The 17,520-nt window shown below is 37.3% G+C and overlaps 1 long non-coding RNA gene across 2 annotated transcripts in view; it reads right to left on the bottom strand.

Annotated features, from left to right (window-relative positions):
* Positions 1-2,950: 2,950 nt before the first annotated feature.
* The window catches only part of LOC114133831 (uncharacterized), a 53,517-nt gene continuing 38,947 nt past the window's right edge, over positions 2,951-17,520 (bottom strand). The window contains exon 4 of one of the 2 annotated variants that reach the window (XR_003593287.1): positions 2,951-3,156. This is a non-coding gene — a long non-coding RNA (uncharacterized LOC114133831). Of the gene's footprint in view, positions 3,157-13,458; positions 13,782-17,520 lie in introns of those variants that run through there. The other variant, XR_003593286.1, reaches the window with a different exon arrangement.

Below are 17,520 nucleotides of genomic sequence, written 5' to 3'. Positions count from 1 at the left end.
ATTTACGATCAGATCCAGAACAGGTGCACGTCTTTTACTGAGGAGCAATAACTTTTTATTAAGCACTTTCTTATCTTCGGTTTTGACGTTTTGATTCAGTTCAAGACCAATAAAACAATAATAAAAAACAAAAAACCCCGAAAAGCTCCGGTAGACTTGGTTCAGTTGGGGATCAATGTTGCAACATTTCCAGCTGCTGGGCTTCTTTCTCTGCTCTGAGTCAAACCAACCAAACCCTTTACAAAACCTGTTCGCCTCCTCGCCTGCGGGGGCGCTGCAGCAAGAACCGCTAAAGAAAACAACACGAGAACCTGCTAAAAAAGAGGTTTTTGTGTTTTTTCTAGAAATTTTCTGAGATTAATCTCTAAATTTCAGATTTTTTTCCAGCAAATTTTCAATTTATCTTGAAACAAGTTTTTTCTAAAAGATTTCAGTCTAATCTAAAAATTTCACTTTTTTGTTTTCAAAATTTCCAGTTTTTAAAAAAAATGTTGGATTGTTCTTTCTTGCAATTTTTCAACCTTTCAAACTAAGAAAATTCTAGAAAATTTCTGAGGATATTTGGAATTTTTCTGAGGTATCTCTAGCAAATTCCTAACTTTTAAAATTTTCCTCTTTTTTTTCAAAGAAAATTTCTGAGATTAATCTAAAAAGTTCAAAACATTTTCTAGCAAATTTTCAACTTTTCAAACTCAGAAATTTCCAGGTTTTTTTTCTAGAAATTAATCTAAAAATGTCTGAGTTTCTTGGCAGAAATTCCCTCGTCCTTTTGTCTTGTTTTGCCTCTAATACATGGTCTAATTGTGATGCATTTCCTTGTGAATAAAGGAATTGGGTTATCTGTAGCAGCAGGACGGCCCATCATTAGCAGCAGTGGCCTGTGCTGGAAAAGGCTCAGATTAAGAGCCTTCAGCTCAATTCTTTGCTCTGTTTTGCAGTTGAGTCACAGCGTCTGTTTAAAACCCCTCAATTAAAAGCAGCAAGTCGGGCGCTGCTTTAATGATAGCTGTGATTTTAATCAGGAGCGCCGTTTTCCTCGCAGGTCCTGGAGGTCTGGAGGCCTCGCTGCACACATCAACTTATCGCTCCCTTTTTTAATTTCCCACCTCAGTCAAAGTCTGCTCGGTTTGCCCTCTTCCCTCTGCAGACCGCGTCGTTAGGAGGCACACAGTAAAAGAAAATGAAAACAGTATAAGTAATTAATACCATTAGCATCAATATTCTAGTCGTGAGTGGCGAACACGGGGAGAAGCGGTACAGGAAGTGTCAGTGATGGGAATATGAGTGGGAAGAGTGAGAGGAGCATTGTTTACTCTCCGTCTCCATCTTATCGTGTTTTTGAAGAAGACCGCTGACACAAAGGAACTTTTTTTTTTACGCAATTAAGAAGGGCTGGTGTAATTACTGCCGCCGCCGCGCGTTGCTGCTGTCACAAAACTCCGTTTGCCCCGCGGTCATAAAAAACACACTGACGAATATTTAGGGATGAATAATTCAAAATGATTGTTCGCACTCAATTATTCATGGAGCCTCAGCGAAGGCAGATTTGCATCTCGCCGCTGTAAATATTATTAATCTTGCCAATTACTAAATTCTCTGCTGCTCCAAATTCTTCAATTGATGCTCCAAATGTGTGCGGCATTTTACAGCCTTTAATGTTTAAGTGGCCTGAAATGAATGTGGCGCAGCTATTACAAGTCATCTGGAAAAATAATCAAGAGATTTTTCACAGCAACCACACCAAACTGCCAAGTGCAACTCAGCCGCACATCAAAATGCAGAAATGCTGCAAAACCTATTAGTTTCACAATGAAACACTGAAACCTTGTAAAATTGATACGTTCGTTTCGCCTATAAATTATGTTGGGTATTTTTAGTGCTTTGTTTGCAGTCAGTTCTTTGTTCTGTGTAGTTTAAAACACCCAATCAGAACCAAACAGTGACAAATATTACTAAAAGAAAGACAAGTTTTCATTGGTGAAACATGCAAAAATTAAAACACAAACTCAAAATGTTGTTAATTTTAAAGCAATCATGACTGAGAAAACAGATTGGTCTACAAACTGGAAAGAAATGCCTAAGAGTGTCTTGTGGATAGAATCATTGCTGCCATCAGCTCCCTGTGTGTATTTCTATAGAAAGTTCTGCTGACCCAGTGACTGAGTGAAGCTGTGATTGGTTCATTCAGTCTATTACTGGAAAACAAAGTGTGTGATATCACGTTTAGACATTTATTTTCTTGAATACATATTTGGAAATTTCTCACCAGAATAAGATTTTCATTTTATAGAAAAGGTATAGTACCCTCATAAAATAAGATGCATCACCAGGTGACTGATTGCCATGACAACGCTGTGTCACATTTCTCTCTCCTTCTTCACTCTGCAGTTTTCAGCCTATAGGTCCGCTTGGGGTTATTGTCTTGCTGCATGACACGGTTGGAAAATATCAAACAGCTTCCTGGAGGAACAGCATCAAACAAGACAGAGTGACATCCATGGTGTCTTAGCACGGCTAGCACAACTAGCACGGCTTTTTAAAGGTCACTGACTTCGCCTGCAGCAAAGCACACTGAGCCATCACTGATGGTCACTCACTGGTCACAGCTGTTGCTGCACAAACCAGAAACTTTGTCCTGCTGATGCATAGAACTCTGACCAGCATTGACATCCTTTAGCATAAATGCTACGACTTTTAAAACCAAAGTTAACACAAAAATTCTCCCTTTTTTCCTCCTATTGCAGAACAGAAAATACAATCAACCAGCTGGACATAAAGATCTTCAGCTCCTATCAGGAGGATTTTGCAGATTGTCGTTTCTCTGCAGCATTTTGAGCAGATAATTGTTTCACACCTTCCTGCCTGTTGCTGCTTGGTCTCCGGTGAACATCAGAAGGGACACTTTGTAAATCATTTAGATGATTAGCTTTTGTAATTGGTTTGTGTTTAATTAGCATGGGGAGCCCCTGTGTACATAAACCCCCTGAAAGTAAAGTAGCTGACTAACAAAAACATAAAATTAAACCAGTTATGCTAATATACATAACTGAAACTGAGGTGATATTCTCATTTCCTGGCCCAGGTTGGGCCTGTCCTCTGCAGAGCCATGCGTCACTCCATAATCGTCTCATTAGTTAGAGCTGCTATTGACAGAACCTGCAATAAAACAGATTAGAAATGCTGTGAGTGAAACCAGAACGTCAGCAGTTTGCATGTCTGAGTCAGTTTTTATCTATAGGTGGCGCTGCAGGAATGGAAGTTAAGCTAAACGTTAACATCTCTTCTTTCAGAGTTTATTCACATTAAAGTCATTCCTTGTTTTTCTGTAACCTTCAGTGAGTCCAAAGCAAAAAGATTTGTCTCTTTCCTCCCAGAAAACAGAGACGACCTGAAGCAGTTCAGACTTTTCTCCTCTCAGCTGATGACATCATTACAAATCACATCTGCATAATGGCTGATCTGGGTCAAGAAGTCGACCAATCAGAGCAGAGCGGACAGAAAAATTACAGACAGAAGGTTAGAAACGTATGAACAGAACCGCCAAAAAAATCAGATTTGACAAAAAGTCAGAATTGGGTCACTTCAGGATGCAGAGTGAACGCAGCCTGAATGTTGTTGTAACTCATATTAACTCACATTCTTCAAAGAATTATTGTAGATAGTGATGGCAATGTGACTGAATTTAAGAGCTTTGGTTGTTTTTAGATGCAGCTGAGACTCAAATGGAATTTTAAAAAATGTTCAAAAAGTGAATTTTTCATAACTACTACAGAAAACTATATTTAAAACATTAAACCTTGAGGAATATCCAGTAAATCCCAGTGGAAAAGCATGTTGCCTTATACTTCATATCAGGTAGATCCTTCATAGCTCAATAAATCTTTGTCTCTGGACAAATGGATCCTAATATCCAGCTGTTTCTATGCATGGCTAACATGAAGAGGCTGAAACTCTCCCTCTGGGTTTACTGCAGCCGTTCTCTCACAAAGCGCCTGATCTAAAGTGGCAGATGAAGTTTGCCTCCCTCTGAGTGATGAAGTGCCATTTCCCACCTGATTCTTTATCACCGTGTCGGATGTTTGATTCTCAGATAGAGTCTTCTCCTGCCTCCCAAGAACAATCCAGAGGACAGGATTTTACCTCTGGGAACATTTCTCTGAGAGTTTAACAGATTACAGATGGACAGAAGTAACACCGCTTGGCCTCTTCTGTCACTTCCCTTACATCAGTTCAGACCAAACCAATCGAGACACGACAGGTAAATAAACTCTCAAAACATAAAAACTACCACTCTATAAATACTATATAGAGAGGTAACATTAAAGAAAATGTGTGTTATCAATGTAATGAATTATTCTGTGGATTTTAACTCCCAAGACCAGAATAAGCGATCACAGATCACTGGATCAGCACAGCACAGCACATCTGCTTCCCATTAATTTACTCCAACAGAGAAATTAATTATGGTGTTTTTTGCATTTACATTTGTCACATATTAAAAAGTATCAAAGAAAATAAGTATAAGCCAAAAATAATACTAAGAAATAAAATTTTTCTTTTTAAAAAAATGAACTACTACTACTGAGACAGAAAATAAGACAACAGTATTAAGGACATTAGCTGTATTTCCACTGACATATAACGGCACAATTTGATATTTTGAAAATAAATTAGCTTAATGTAAAAATGCCAATGTTGAAAAATGACTCCTTTTTTGATAAAAAAGTTTTGCCTCTAGGATAAAGTTGTTCTTTTGGCTGCATCAAAATTGGTTTATTTCACAAATAAACAGAAACACATTTTTTGTGACAAAGATTTGAAAACCATGAAGAAGAAGATGACAGGAAGTAGTTGGAGGATCATGGCACTGCATGTTTTTTTTCATGTGTTTTGAGTGAACAATCTTATTCACATGTGATTTTAATTGCATTTCTTATTGAATGGAAACAGCAAATGCAAAATTGTGTTTTTTGACATGAGCAGAATATCAACAAGGTTTTGTGTAACAGAAACGCAGCTACTGGCTGATCAGGAGCTCAGTGCCTTTAGCTTTGTTTCACTTCTACCCTTGAAAGACCATGACCTTACGCTTGTACCATAAAGTAAATTATCAAGCAGCAGCGTCATGCGTGGAGTCATACATGTGACATGGATGTCAGACGCTCGGCCTCCAGAGTCGCTCTGCACTTAAGATAATGGAGACATGAGACTTTCTGTCCCTCTCTCGCTCCTGCTCCTCATTTTTCCTAAAACCACTTAATACATCCTGCTTGGATTACTTGACAGCATTTTTCTATCAGATCCCTGAGCTGATTGTGAAGCCAACGCCCCGCCCTGTTTCTCCCATTGTCTGCGTCTTGCTGACGGGTGAGGTCCTCTGTAGGGGCGGCCATTTAAACCACAAGTTTACTTTGTATTAATCTCATAAATGCCCTCTGTCTCCTCTCCTTTGTCCCTCACCCCTCCCACCCCAAAGAAGCAGGAACCCAATAAACCACTTAAATAAACCTTTCCACCGAGGACAAAAAAATAAAACAGCTGACATATTCATAGTTTTACTCTGGCATTCTACATCGCGGCCGCCCTCCTCCGTACGCTTGTGATTTCCACCAGGAATGCTTTATTCGAATCCTTTATTACAAGAGCTGTCCCAAAGTCTTGAAGGGCGGTTTTAATATGTGAATCCTCTGCTCTGCAGAGTGTGAAACAAGTATCAGGCACAGTGAAATATGTTGACATTAATGAGCACAAATGCATTTCACTGGGCCACTTGTTGTGGAGTCGTCAATACAGGTTGGCGTTACTGTGGGGTAAGTAACTGCTGCTGAGACGAGGAAAGCTTATTTTACAGTTTTAGCTCCACAGTTATGGAGGAGAACAGAGTGTCAATAAAACAATGATTCTCTTGCTCTTGTTTATTGGTTAAAGTCAGCTTCTCACCATATATACCCAACCTAATATACATACATACTTATGATCTTTACTTTATTTTCACTTTTTTTGGGTTCAGTTTGAAAATGGTTTGTTTCTTAAAGTGTAATTTAGATTGGTTTAGTTTTATTGTTTTGACCAGTGGTTCTCATTTGTTGTTGCTTAATGCTGAGATGGGTTTTATTGTCTATTAATGCATATTAAGATCTATTAATATGAGAACAAATGCTTCTCATTTGTTTTTGCTTAATGCTAAGATGGCTTTCACTGTGAGTGAGTTAATGCATATTGAGATTTATTTCGTGGCTTTTAGCAAATTGTGGCCAGCTGTAGCCGAATACTGGAGGTCTAGGGCGAGGAGGGGAACAGGTTGCTCAAAGGGTTTGGTTGGTTTGACCGCAGCAGCTGAAAATGGAAGAAATGTCACAACTTTAGTCACCAATCGAACCGAGTCTACCGACAGGAAAACATTCTTCCTGTTCAGTTGCCTTTTCAGAGATAATTGAGTAGAAGCTTATTGAGACATGATTATGACTTGCTGAAGTTTAAAATGGCCGTCAGACTGAGGAAGAACAGACACAGACGACAACACCAGGTTCCTCTTCTGTCGGCTGAGAGAACGACTCAGGATTGTCTCCTCAGAGATTGTGCTCCCTTATCATCCACTCTTTAATCTCCCATAGATAAACCCTGGAGCTAAGCCCCGTTCTTTTATCCGTTATGTACTTCTGTTTGTTCCTGGATGGGATCCAACGACTCGTCCCTCCAGACAACCAAGTTTGTTGAGCAAGCACCTGTTGCCTCGTCCCTCTCCCTATTTAAAGCAGGAAGATAAGGAGCTGGACATTTATCTGGCCTGCTGGCAGAGAAACCAAGGTCCAGAAAGCAAGAGACAGATGTTTCCAACCAGACGTGAGGGGCAAATATTCTGTTAGTCTACTAAACTGGATGAAATCCGATAGGAAATCAAAATTACTGGACATCCTTTCACACAAGGTTTTTTCTATAGTTTGAGTTTAATCTGTTGAATAATAAGGTCACAAAATGTTCATTTTATCATTTATTAATGTTTGTTAAGCTAAACTTAAAGATTAGTGTAAGATGAAAATAACTCAGGCTGTGAATACCAAAAAGCAGCTGTGAGCACCGCTAGCTAAAGAGTTAGATGCTTTAGTCCTAAAACATTCAATATAACCATTAGTTCTGCTAACGCTAAAGCGCTATGCTAATATGGTATTTAGCTAAATGCTAAAGTCAACAGACTCAAATTTGTTATTCAACACCTTCCTACCTAGAGCTAGAGCAATGCATTCTGGGTACGGAATTAAAGTGAGGAGAGGAAATAGAACTGATGCGTAAACAGACTTCAAAATAAGAGCATCAATACAAACGACTGACTGACAAATTATAATCAAAACTTCAACACAGATGTCGAACTTTAATCAACTGGAAAAAAGCAAAGTAAATTAGCGTTTTAGAATTTATCCAGAAAATTTAACTTTAACGGTTTAAAGTTAGCAAAAATGCTAAACGCTAAATACAAAATTTACCCAGCAGAAACGTGCAAATGTCTTCAGTTTTAACAAATACAAATTCCAGGCACTTTGGACAAACTTACACTGGAGACGAGGAACAGAGAAAACTAAAGAGAAAGTCCATTTCCAATAAAACCACATGAAAGATGGCGCCTAAATCATTCACTTTACTTCTATAATGATCATTTTAATAGTGATTCTGTGCATGCATTCATTGCCTTTCAAGCATTTTTTCCTAATTTCCAGGTGCATGATTAGAGTGTCCAGCCATATAGGAGCCATCATCATTCATTGCCCGCTCTTTTCAGTTTTTCTATTCACGACTTTCTGTACCTGCACATCTCCCTCCATCTTCTCTTGTCATTTCTCTTTCCCCTCCATCACCAGTGAAACTCCCTCTCCACCCGGCGCCATATGATGTGCCATCATTCACGTCAGGAGAGCTATTCTCTCTCTGAATGGGATCATAATCGGTCCAGCTTTACTTTTAATAGCCCAAGTGACAATACCTAGCTGGTGCATATGGGCAAATGCGTGTGGCTCTTTCTGCGTCTGACACCTCTGCGGCTGCTTGGATGAGCCTGGGCAGATGTGCCCACTGGAGCAGAACTGCCGGAGCGTGCAGAGACTTAGACATTAATGAGATGGTGACAAACTTCACACTCTCCAATTAAACTGAGTGGAGAAAGGCCATTTAAAACAGGGGGAGTGGGAAGGATGAGAAACGAAAAGGAAATCCTGAAGAGACGGTGATGCTGGGTAATAATGTAAAAAGGAGGGAGCAGCAGAGTTTGTAACAAATTACTGAACACCAGAAATTCAAAAGCTACAGAGCCAGTAATACAGAAATAGTTTTACTAGATATAATAGAGATATTTAAAGGGTTAATTTTGATTAACTCTCTAAAGATTTTAGCACAATTACTTGTTTTTTTCTCATTTTAAATAAACGAAAGTCCCAAACTGGAACCGTTGTTTTTGAACGTCATCCGCTAGTCGCTTGGACGACAAAGTTGATTCTCTTGACCCACTTTGGTTCATTTATGCTTCAAAAACCCGCCTGACTGCAACCCTGGGAAAGACTATTGTTGTGTTCAAGTTGTGCTAAAAGGAATTAGCCTAGTAGCAAAACTATTCAAAGCTAAAATAGCAACTCAATGCTAAACACGTAGCAGCTAACGCTAATGTCCAGATTTCTAGCAACTTTTCTAATAATTTACACGAATCCCTGAAACACTTGAAAGCAAAACTTTATAAAAAACATTTTACAATCAGCATCTTTGATGCTGAGCTCATATGTCTATTTATTCAATAATTTAGCAGCAAAAAAGGTTTTTTGTCCATTAACAATTGATTAACCGTGATTAATTATTGATTTTTAATTGAGTCCCACCACTATTTATTGAAGATCATTTATAGTTACAACACTGTTATTAAAGCTTATTGATTGCATTGCATTGTTCTCCAGACTGTGTTGCTTTTTATTCAAATGTTACATTTTAAACTAACATTTGAAAAACTGAAATCTGATGTTTGAGTTTAAAAGCAGACAGTTTGGTAACCAATCTGAAGCAAAAACAAAACACAATGAACAATTATAAAACAAATAAACATATTTTGTAAAATTGCCAGAAAATATACATCAAATATATTGATCAATATTCCAGTTATTATGAATCAAAAGCAGCTCTTAGCAGGTGAATTTTAAGCCTTGATTTAAAGAAACTCAGTTTTCTTTGTAAAGTTTAGCTTCTTCACTTTTCTTTTAAACTTAATCCACTTTAATTACTGCAGCTTGAGTGTTATTTTAATGATTTATTAGCTTTGCGTTGATAAATAGTCTGAACCTTATTTATATTCTGTTTCTCTTATCATAGCTAATCAATGGGGAGAAGATGTCAGCTGATTCATAGCAGATTTGATTTTGATCATTGATTCATAGTAACTGTTTTTTCCCTAATAACCTTTAGATGATGTGTTAGTTTCATCTGATTTGTTTCTCTTCTAATTCTCTTTAATAATCCTGAGAAAATATTGACATTTTCTAGCATTTTGGTTAATTAATGGTGATTGTTACCTTAATAGAGAAGCAGAAGCTTTCAGATGAACTTTAGATAAATGCACAGACTGATGCATTATAGTAATTAAAGTCATTTAAAGAAGCAGATTGTTTTGCACAGATGTTCTGCAAATAAAACATTGTGTATGCCTCAATAAAATGTAGTTTCTGTTGTTTTTAATGGGGAAACAGCAATATTTTCAAACTTAGCCCATAAAAATATATTAACATAAAGTTTATTGCCATTTTTGAGTCTTTGTTGAGAGTAAAATAAGTTTTAAATGAAGAATTACAAAGATGTGTGTTTTATTTTCTATGAATGTTGAGAACAGGTGGCAAAGACACCCAGCAACATTTACCTGTAGTAAGTCAGTCATAATGGCTGCAACAAAACTATTTATTTTGAAGAATTATAGCACAAATAATAACATTTAGCATAATAGTTCAATTAATCTTGTGATAGAGTTGCAGTAAAAATAATTTAATGGAGAATTTATGTTTGTGAGTGTTTTAGAAAATATTTTTTCCATGTTTTTACTTCCAGATGATTCTTCATTGAAAGGAAGAATAAACTGGTAAAGCATATTTATGCTATCAGTGTCAGAAGAGACAAAAAACATCATACAGATAAATAAAAGTAATAAACCGGCTGAGATGTCACCATACCTGTTTAACTGACTCAGTACAAATACACTGCAAAAACACAAAATCCTACCAAGCATTTTTTATCTAGTTTGTAATGCAAATATCTTATTACACTTGAAATAAGACAAAACTAACTAACAGGGAACTTTTCAGCATAATTTAGGTCAATAATTCCTTAATATTGATGAAAAAGGTAAAGCTGGTTTTTAAGTAAAATAAGTTTAATTTATAATATGGGACAAATCTCTTGTTAGATCATTGACTTAATTAAGCTCCTATTGAGATAAAAAGGTACTTTCAAGTTAGTATTGTCTTATTTCAGGTGGACGAAGATATTTCAATAAGAAAGTAGACCAAATCTTTGGTAAGTTTTTGCAGTGTATTTGAGGACAACAAATACACTGCAAAAACACTTTAATTCAGTGAAACAACTTCAGCTTGTTTCACTGAAGCTGAACGGTTTGGGAATCAACCCTCCAGCGAATATGAAGAATATTCCTGATTTTTACCTTCAAATATTAGATTTCAGAAACTTTAATCTGCTGGAGGCCGTGAGTGAAATCTTCTGGCCACTTTCACTCTGGATTCAGCTCGATGTTGTTTTACGCAATAAAGTTAAGAAGAAGTTGTGATAAATAACATACTAATAATATATAGATTAATTCAGTTTGGGTTTGTAAAGTTCTGGCTTATGGAGGCTTTCTTTGCCCTGTGATGTGAAGACACAGCAGGGAGGAGCGCCGCCGCCGCCGCCGCCGCCGCTTCTTGATGTTCGTTTAATGTAAAGAACATCATTAGTGCTTCTGAAACAACAGAGTCTGAACTGTCAAAAAGAGCCTCAAAGTGTTTTCGCTTGAACTGCAGGGGTTGTTGATTGGGAAAAGATTAAGGTTGGGGTTTGGCTTCATGTTTAAAATATTTACAAGTTTGACAGATTAACTTGTTGGGTTGCTGTTGTAACGACTCCATCTCAGGACGTCACACACAGTTTTGTACAGAATAAATTGATCTTACATGGTGTTCTTCCTGTTATTCTTCACAAATGCCATTTTGTTTTGTGCCCAAATGTGAGGAATTAAAAAAATTACCTGAACATGTTGACTGAAGTAATTTAAAATTGTTGTGACCTGGTTTTCTTTTTCAGTGTGTGAGCCAAATAAATGAGAAATTCAGCAATAAATAAGTTGGAGGTTCCTCCTTGTAATTAGTGAGCAGCTTTTTGTTCCTTTTTGTCTTAATGATTCATGTTTGGTGATGAGCTGAACCTCTTTACCATCACCCTAATCTTTAGCTCTGGCTGGATGCTAATTCTGCCTCCAGGTGAAACATGTTGCTCAAAAAGATTAAAATTAAATAAAAAAGATTAGTTTAATCGAAATCTCCAAGGGGTGTAAACAAGTGTGGGATTAAATGTATATTTTAATAGAATATTACGTACAAAGAATGTTAAATATTAAGCTTGATGTGAATTCTTTATGGACCACAAACCCAAACAACCAACTAGCCAGCTAACCAAATCCCCTTCAGTTGCTGCTTACAGCATCCACTGCAAATCACATCTGTGCAAAAACTGTTTGCAAGTGAAAAGTAGGAGCTTAAGGAATTTTAAAGGAAAAAAAAAATTGTAGTTCTTCTGTTTCTCAATATTAGTTTCATTTCACAATTGTCACTGTTGTCATTTTAAAACATTAATGATCTGAAACATCAATACATTTTATTTGCGCCTCAGATTTGAACCAAAACATTTTGATAGTAGCTTCAAAGATGGCGGATTTGGACCAACGTTTTCTGAACTGGTGGTTGAGGTTTGCTGCCTGGTTCTGTTCAGAACGGTCCGACTGAAGCAGCATCCCACTGTGATGATCTGCAGAAACCCTGGGTGCTGGAGTTCACTCCCACCCAGTCCAGCCTCAGCGTGGTTCTCTGCACCCCCTGCATTGATCTGCCTCCCTCCCCTGACACCTGATGCAGGTTGACCCCTGCAGCAACCAAAGCAGTAATTGATCCTGCAGTACTGCTGTGGATTCCCAGGGCACAGAGTCTCTGCATGTGTCTGGTTTCTATATGTTTTACCTGGAATCCAGCCAGCAGGACCTCATTTTACTGACCTTTCTATAGCAGTCTGAACACGCATTACACTCAGGGAAGAAGATTACAAACCAGGTGCATCTCAATAAATGGGAAATTTGTTAAAAAGTTGATTTATCTCAGTAATTCAGCAAAAAAAAGAGAGAAATATTTCAAGACTTTTGATTTATTTAGTTAATGAAAAGTCTAAAATTCAGTTTCTTTGAACATTTGTATGTTAAATCAGACCAATTAAAATATTTTTTAACACAAAAATGGACAAACACCCACAAAACTCAAAATTTGAGATTAATCTAATAAATTTCTATGATTTTCTGTTAAGTTTCTGGGACTAATCTAGTATTTTTTTGTTTTCTTTTTTTTACGGAAATTTACTCATATTTTATTTTAAACTTTTGAAAATTTTCAGAATATCAAATAGAAAATTTTTAAGTTTTGAAATTCAGAAATTTTCATGTTTCTAATATTAATCTCAAAATATCAGCAATTTTTCCTAAAAAATTTCTTGTCTTTTGCAGCTCAGAAATGTCCGGTTTTGTTTTTGGCAAAAATCTAGTCGTTTTTCCTTTTAAGATTTCTTTTTTAATTTTCTGAATTTCAAGTTGAAGATTTTCAACTTTTGATGTAATATTCTAAACTTAAAGGCAGAAAACCACCATAATTAAGAGAAATAAGTGCATTAAAACATCAGTCTATATAATGTGATTAACTTGGTGATGGAGTTACTGAAATGAGTTGACGTGCCAATAATATTCTAATTTATTAAACTCTTACATGTATTGATTTTATTCTTTACAAAGAGTATTTAATATCCCAATAAATCCTGTCTTGTTGTATCAGCCTCCTGCTGATCACAAAGCTCCTGAGTTTTTGGAAATGAATGCCCAGCCAGCTCTTCTTTGCTGATTCACTGCTTTGGCTCGATTCATTTTGTTACCATTTGAGCGATTGGAAAGAGTTTCATCCAGTCTGAGACAAAAACCCAAAAGAAACAACTGCCAAGAGAAACCGGCAAAAAGAAACAGCTGCCTGAACGTCGCCTCCATGCCAGACATTTGGTATTTCTACAGAGAAACGCACAAACTCCAACAAATTCTGGACTTCACAAAACAGTTGCAGAGTTTCTCAGCGCCTCTATCTGCAATTCAAAGTGTTGCGGCTTTCGCTTCTGCCAAATTACAAGCTCCATTTGCCAGCCTAATTAACGGTTCATTGCATTCAGTGAAATTTATTGCAGCAGCGCGGCCGCTCGCCAAAGCACACAGGATAGACCTCACAGATAAGTGTAAACTTGGCCGTGGAAGCTGACACCTTGAAAAAACAAACTTGTTACAGGGAGTCTGTTTATATCTCTGCTTTCTCCTCCTGCTGCCTCTCTTCTCGCTCCGCTGTCTCGCCTGACAGTCGCTTCGCTGTTTCACTTCATGCTCACCGTGGCCATGTTTGGTTAGGGAGGAAATCCAACTGCAAGCTCTTCCCTTCTGACCGCTGCTGGTTGTAAATGCTTGTCAGCGGGGGATTCTCCTATGAAATGTGAATCCAGAGGAGAGAAATTCAGCTAAACTCCCACCAAACAAACCCAAACAAAGAAAGAGTCGACAGCTCAAACTTACAGACTGCACTGAGATTTCAAATCAAACTCATGTAACATCAAACTTGAGGCCCAGGGGCCAAATCCGGCCGCCGCTGCTTGTATTGTGGCCCTCCACACACATAAATTAAATCTTCAAGATAACAAGTGTGAGCTTAAATAATATTGTATAAATCAAATGAATGACGTGAGTTTATTGCAAGTTTTCAACAAAAAATGTCAAAAGCATCAGGTTTAAGTTATGCTAACTCCCACCTGTAGGTGGCAGTATAATGCACTTCTGCCTCAGCCTTTCTTGGGGTTAATAAGAGCACAATAACCAGAATTCAGGTTATTGTCCATGATTGATGAGGCGAGTAACAAAAAGTCACATTTACCATCATCCATTAATGGAAATATTAATGTTTTCAATAAATGGATTAAATTAACACCTCAAAATCTGTGATTTTGATTCCAAAAAATTAGAGCTAAAGGCTGATTTCACTTTGCATGAGTCATAAATCCAGTTTCAGAGTTATCAGACTGAAATAAACCTTTATTATCCAGGTCAGGTGAGATCTTAAAACTTTAATCTGGTTTAAACTGCTTCTAATGTCAGGAAACTAAACGTTTCCAATCAAATCCTTTCTCTGTCTAATCTAGTAATTTCTTTTCTAGTTGAGAAATAAATCAGGACTTGGTTTTCAAGACAACTTTATGTTATCACGTTGCTTGTCAAAGCTCCATTTATGGGCACTGACTGAGTCAGAACTGCATACAGTAAATCTGCTTTATGCACCTGAAGTAGCCTGAAAATGTTTTGTGTCTGGATAACAGGATGGATTATTTACAGTTTAAGTACATAAACAGCCATAAACGAGGGATTAGTTTGTTTCCAAACAACGTTTATGAATGAAAGTCGAGAAATTATAGTGGTGCCAAATATTTGGAAGCAAGATCAAAAATTTAACAAACTGGATAATTATGACTTTAAACAAGATAAACATAAATAGTTTAAATTGACATTTATCAAAAATAGTTTTTAGACTTTTCTTTCTTTGAATTTCTGCAAAAACTGATTTTTTTTTTTTACATTTGCATGAAAGTTGTGACTTTAATCTTATCAGTCCTAAAACTTTTAACATTAACTTTTCACCAGTATATATGAGTTTGTTTTCAGTAAATTCCTTAATACTGAAGTTCTAGTTCCACCTTCAAGTTATTTATATATATATATATAAAGTTATATATAACTTAATATTTAGAAATGAAATAATCTGCCATCAGAACTAGAACTTTTTCATCAATTTTAACAAATTATTGATTTATTGACTTACAACAAGCTCCTATTTCCTGGTGAAAAGTTACTTTTGTCTTATTTTCAGTGCACTGAGATCTTTGCATTAAAACCAGACAGAAATTACTTGGTAAAATGTTTTGTTTTTGCAGTGCAGTAGATTTCCTCCAAGTTGCAGCATGTAAGCAACCCTCTGCAGACGTGACGGCGACTTTACATCTGAAAATCAGACAAACACAGACAGCCTGACACAGAAAGGCTGTAAAAAGTGAAGCAAAGTTCTTTTCATGCGAGTGTTGGAGCGTCTTCTCGTGGGAAGAGCCTTTTGTTGGAGGTAGAATCAGTGTTTCCATCAAAGCGGGGCCTAAATGAGACACAAAGGGATGCAAACACAGCCGTGTTGCAGGATGATCAATGGCTTGTTGTAGGAATTAAAAACAGAAGTCCTGCCTCATTAGCACGTTGTCTAAATCTCCCAACTTTGGCTGTGTTGTGAGAACATCACTGAAGGGCACAGCTCCAACTGAGAAACAGCGAAAAGCAGCAAAGAAGAAGAAATGATTGAAACATTAAAGGATTTAAAGTGAATTTTACCTACGCTTTCAGCAATCAGTTTAAAGCCCAGAACCGAAATGGATTTCACGTCCTCGCTTCGGCTGCCGCTGCTTTCCGAGGACTCTTACTCACCGGCCGTTACTTTCTGCCACTAAAACGAAGTTTAAAACTGATCCTTTAAAATCCCTTAAATAATACAGGAATATCCGCCATATTGTCCTATGAGGCCGGCCATTAGCAGAGGAGAAACTATGCCGGCTTTAGCTTGTCAGGCAGCTTCAAAGACGGCTGTGTGGGCCTCTTGGAAACCTGATGGAGAATTATCGATTGTGTGTTCAGATATCTGGAGGCGCTGGCGTGCAACACTGGGGTTTAAATTCAGCCCTAATGCTCAGCCCATGCATAATTTATATAGTTCCCATCAAAGGTAGATGCGATGCAAACTAAAGAGGTCTCATGAAGCTTTTTGTTGAAAGTTTTCACACATCAACAAGCTTAAAGCACAGTATGGTTTTATTGCTAAAGGTCAGGGAAAGTAAACACGTTTTCCACCAGCTGTGCAGGGGAGCGCTAACGCTTTCTGATGTAGCTGGAAAAACATACAGCAGGATTTAAATCATTATAGGATCTACATTGGGGAACAGCACCACATGCAGGTTCTTCTTATTGGATGTCTGGAGTTTGTGGTTAATGTTTAACACATGCATAATGAGAGCCGCGCTAATAAATAAGCAAACATACGCAGCTAATGAAATGGACATGGTTTTCCTGCTTTGCTTTGAGGCAGGCGCGTTAAACAAACATGCATTACTTGAATAATAACAGGAACATTCACATATTGATCCGTCTGTCCGTATTGACCAGCGCTGCCCCGGCTCTGCTCCTCTCCATACTGGGGACATTCATTTAAACACAACGGCTCTTACTGGTAATTATGGGACTATATGGAAAAGAAAGCTTTTATTAAAGGAGTAAAATAAAAAAGAGCTGTCAGCTGCACTACAGTAAACATCTGGGAGGTTATGCAGTTTTAGAGACATTTGATTTTAAATCCCTTTGATTCAATTCAGTTTATTTAAATATCGCCAATTTACAACATATTTTGTCTCAAGGCACTTAAAATAAAAAAGAAAATTCAATCCAATCATATCATGTAAACTGGTTTAAAAGTTTTCTGTCTGAGGCTGTTTTCCTGAAATTCCGGTAGACTCGATTTGATTTGGGACCAAACCTGCAAAATTTGTTACATCTTTCACAAACCTTTGAGCAACCTGTTCCCCTCCTCGCCTGTGGGGGCGCTGCACAGAGAACCACTGACGTAAACAACTCAAAAACCTCTGAAGACACTGAGCGCAACTTTCTTCTTCATAAAATGTAAACAAAAATGGAGTGACGCTAGATTTCTCTTTTGTCTTTGCCTAATGATCACAAGTCATTTCTCCTGCTAGCGCTAGGCTAACAGGTTTGTTTTGGTTGTATTTACCCAGAATGCCCTGTTCTGTAGTCCACTTCCTGCTTTCAGAGTAGACTGGCTAGTGTTCACATGTACATTCGCACCACATCACTGAACCCAGATGTTTGTGGGTGTCTGGAAGCAAATTATTGTTTCACCCAAATTATACAAGAAATAATATATTTTTATTCTGGCGTTTAACAAATAATGCAAGTTTATTGCTGAACAACACAAAAATGGAAAGGTTTAGACAGCAGCTGCGTTTCCATTTCAAATATGTTCAAAACTTTCCAACTAAAAAGAAACAAAATGTTGCAATTGCTGCGTTTCTATTAAGTAAGAAATGTAATTAAAATCACTCATGAATGAGTTTGTTAACGTGATAAGT

The sequence above is a fragment of the Xiphophorus couchianus genome, chromosome 19 (assembly GCF_001444195.1).
Source record: "Xiphophorus couchianus chromosome 19, X_couchianus-1.0, whole genome shotgun sequence".
Lineage (NCBI taxonomy): Eukaryota > Metazoa > Chordata > Actinopteri > Cyprinodontiformes > Poeciliidae > Xiphophorus > Xiphophorus couchianus.
Note: the sequence above shows the minus strand (reverse complement) of the source record. Positions and strands in the feature narration are given on the sequence as shown.